This window comes from Taudactylus pleione, unplaced genomic scaffold (genome assembly GCF_031769625.1).
Source record: "Taudactylus pleione unplaced genomic scaffold, aTauple2 ptg000017l, whole genome shotgun sequence".
Classification (NCBI taxonomy): domain Eukaryota; kingdom Metazoa; phylum Chordata; class Amphibia; order Anura; family Myobatrachidae; genus Taudactylus; species Taudactylus pleione.
Window position 1 is genome coordinate 8,824,506 of NW_028284419.1, and position 3,998 is coordinate 8,828,503.

A 3,998-nucleotide genomic window follows, 5' to 3' on the forward strand; every position below is an offset into this window, starting at 1 on the left:
TTGAAAACACTTTTAAACAGAGTTTAAATATACACTTTGGAATAAACAGCTTTCACCTAAGCATAAATAACAATATCATACATATTTTACAATCAGTGGCATTCACCTTTACAAAGATAGCGTAAACCATTAGCTTATGACAGGTGCTAATTACACAGCACAGGGACCTTTCAACAGCAGCCTGCTCAGCACATCAACGTGAATTTTAACACCTTTTCCTGGCAACAACATTAAGCATACAGATATTGATCAGTTTCAAAATAACAAAACAGTGCATTTAAATAACCGTAAGATCAATAACAGCATCATCTTAAGCAGACATTAACAGGTTTGCAAAGACTAAACAGTATACAAGACCCCAGACAGATATCATACAGTGGGCACCACCTAGTAATTATGGGACAAATTATAACTCACCAACAGGTGCTCACAACTGAGCCCTATAAATGGGACATTGAACACTTTGAGAAAATTAAACCCCCAAGGAAAAGCAGCTAACCCCCCTTTCTCCCAACACTGCATCAAGGGGACCTTACTGTGTCCCAATCTGGACAGCACTATACTGCCCGGCTCTCCTGGTGCTGGACCAAAGAGGTGCTAATGCTGGGGGTGTATGTAAACTAAACCAGGGGCTTTCACCACCAGCTGAAACACTTCTGCCACCTTGGACCTCCACTGCACTGGGCTACACACATTGCATAAATATTAGTTAAATAAAATTGTAAATTATTTTAATTGTGACACACAAGTAAAATTAAATAAAGTAAAAAAATAAATAGTAATAAAAACAATCATCCAATAGTTGTCCACTCCAACCAGTCTTAAATGGACACAGTATATGGCAAGAAAAAATACAAGTAATTTTTAAAAAACGGAAATAAATATATATTTTTTAATGTTTCCAGTGCTTATCTGAGTTCAGAAAGTAAATCGTTTCATGTGGCAAGAAAACAGAGCACCCAATGCATTTCGTCTCAGCAGGACTTCATCAAGGGGATGCTGTTCAAGTGGGGTGTCTCTATATTTATACCCCTTCCAAAAGGGACTACTTGGACTCCATTTGGGCATCACTTCTGGTGCCCGCCTTCAAATGGTTAACTCTTATGTTTAAATTAGGGATGTGCAGGCTCGGATAGGTTCGAATCTGCACGCCGAGTTCGGATTTTTCCCTCCAAAAATTGTGTCTCAGAAAGAGGCAAAGCGTCATCTTTCATGGACAAACATCATCTTTCATGGTCTTTTGTCCAGGAATGATGATGTTTGTCCATGAAAGATGACGTTTTGCCTCTCTCTGAGACCCGATTTTTGGAGGGAAAAATCCGAACTCGGCGTGCAGATTCGAACCTATCCGAGCCTGCACTTCCCTAGTTTAAATCAGGCCAAAGTTGCACTGAAGTATTTAACTACATAATAAAAGATGGACAGAACCGCTATTTGTGTGTAGTAATGATAGTATAAAAGAGCCTCATTACATTTGCCAGGACCCCGGAATCATTACTTCTGGGTCCAAACGTCATTTCCGCCAGTATGTATAATGTCTTTACCCAGTCACATCATTCCAGCTATGGCGCCATTACCGCCCCAGATGATGGTACTAGTGTCACGTCACTTCCGCCTGGACTGGACGTATCTTCAGCTCGATGTGTTCAAGCGCGACGTCACTTACACCCGGTCCTCACAACTCTTCATGTAGTTCTGTCTGCCCAGGGTACTTCAGCGCATGCATATTAGGACTCCCAGCTCCCATATTCACTCCACTCTGTGCAGGTGCTGTTTAAAATGCTATCTTTACTCATCCATGAAGTAGATTGGATGGGATCGCTGGAAGGTACCAGTATTGCCCTTAGAGTCCATTCTCCAGCATTAGTTAGTTAAGTAGTATTTATAGAGCCATCTATTTAGATTAAAAGGAATAATATTATTTTTCATATATTTAATTTAGAAATAAGTTCTCATTATATTGTAATAGTAATAGGGTCCCAGTGCCAGAGTATATTTATACAATAAATGAATAACACTGTAATTAATAATTAGAAACATATCTATATTAAAATATATGGAAGTCAAACACAGTGCCCTAAAAATATTAAGTTTGATGGATAAGTGAATAAAAAGTGACTTTAAAGGAATTAAGGATGATATTGGAAATATTTGTTAGTCGAAGAAAAGTCAGTATGTTTTAGCGAAATAGTATTTAGTTGGTCCAAAGGGAGTTTTTAACTTAAGGTACAAGTTGGTGCTTCTTCCACAAGTCGATATTATTATTTTTCAGATGACTCCTCACATGTGTAGGTCTACTGTACCCGGTATTCCCAGCAGGTCATCCATCCAAGTACTAACCAGGCCCAACTATGCTTAGCTTCCAAGATCGGACAAGATTGGGCATTGACACAGTGGTATGACTGTAGATGATTGTTCACCACGCATGTTGCCACCATCCTCATCGTCTTACATCGAAACGATAGATTTTTTTTTTAAAAAGCAGCTATTTCATAGCTTTCATTGAAGCCCAGAGGAGTCAGGCTATTGAGTTCAATATCCAATACATTTTACGTCTTGATAATAAGTTACTTAGATCTCCTCCTCTTTCTCCTAGTGAAACGTGTTCGATCGTCTTGAAGGTAATGTCTTTTGGGTTTGAATTGTGTACTGTAGTAAAGTGCTTGGAGTCAGCATGTTCCTCTATTTTGTTCTTGATGTTCCAGATATGTTCTTGTATCCTTAGCTTTAGAGTTCTCTTAGTTTTCCCTATGTATTTCATACCGCATGTGCATTCCAATAAGTATATAATGGAGGAAGAGTTGCAATTCATATAATCTATGATTTTGTACTCCTTGGAGCCATTAAAATTTGTAAAGGTCTTTCTTTGTGGGTGCACAAATTTACAGATATTGCAGCATCCACACTTGTAGCTTAGATTGTAAGCTCCTAGGAGCAGGGTCCTCCTCCCCACTGTCTCACAGCCTTCTTCTCTAGCACTTCTATGACAGCCTTCACCTTCCCAGCTGTATTGGGTATGGAGAATTGTGTTGCTAATTGTTACTTGTGCTCTGTTTATAAGTTGGTCACTGTATTGTAATGCAATGTTCTGTGTACCCTTTACTGTATGTACGGCGCTGCAGACCTCTTGTGGCGCTCTATAAATAAAATGTAATAATAATAATTATAGCTTCCTGTACATTTTGGTAATAAGTCCTTGCGTTGTGGGTTGGCATTTTTAAACATACTTGTGGCCAGTATATCCCTAAGGTTCTTGGATTTCCTAAAAACAAGTTGTGGTCATGGTGGTAGCAATTCCTTTAATATGGGATCCATCAGAAGAATATTCCAGTGTTTATTGAGAGCTTTTCCAATCTTGTTCTCATGTCCATTAAATGTTGTTATAAAAGGAACCAACTCTGTTTTCTTGTCATTGTTTATTTTGTATTCCAAAATCTCCATAAGATCCAGTGTTCTAGTTTTGTTAGCTGCTTCTATCAAGAGTTCTTCGGGATACTCCTTCTCCCAGAATCTATTAGCATACAACTGGATCTGTTCTTCACATGTATCCACCTCACTACAGTTTCTTTTAATTCTATGATATTGGGAGTATGGGATGCTCTGTTTCCACCAGTTCAAATGACAGCTTTTAAAGTGCAGGTAGCTATTGGTGTCAACTTCTTTAATTAAATTCTTTGTTGCAATTCTGTTCTCATCCCCTACTAGGATTAGATCTAAAATTTAATTATTCTTAAAACTGGATGTGAATATTAGATTCATGTTATTGTCTGCAATGGATTAAAAACTGATTAAAACTCTCTTCTGATCCTTCCTATATGATTAAAATGTCATCTATATATCTCCTGTAGAATTTGACATTATTCTTAAAAGGGTTATTCTCATATATAGTTGTTCTCCCAGCATCCCATAATAAGTTTCGCAAAACTGGGAGCAAAGGTAGTTCCCATTGCCGTCCCACAGATTTGAGGATAAAATCAATATAAACATTTTAAATAGTT

General features: G+C 38.0%; 1 pseudogene; it reads right to left on the minus strand.

Annotated features, from left to right (window-relative positions):
* Positions 1-2,291: 2,291 nt before the first annotated feature.
* On the minus strand, positions 2,292-2,410 carry LOC148540789 (5S ribosomal RNA; annotated as a pseudogene).
* Positions 2,411-3,998: the final 1,588 nt, after the last annotated feature.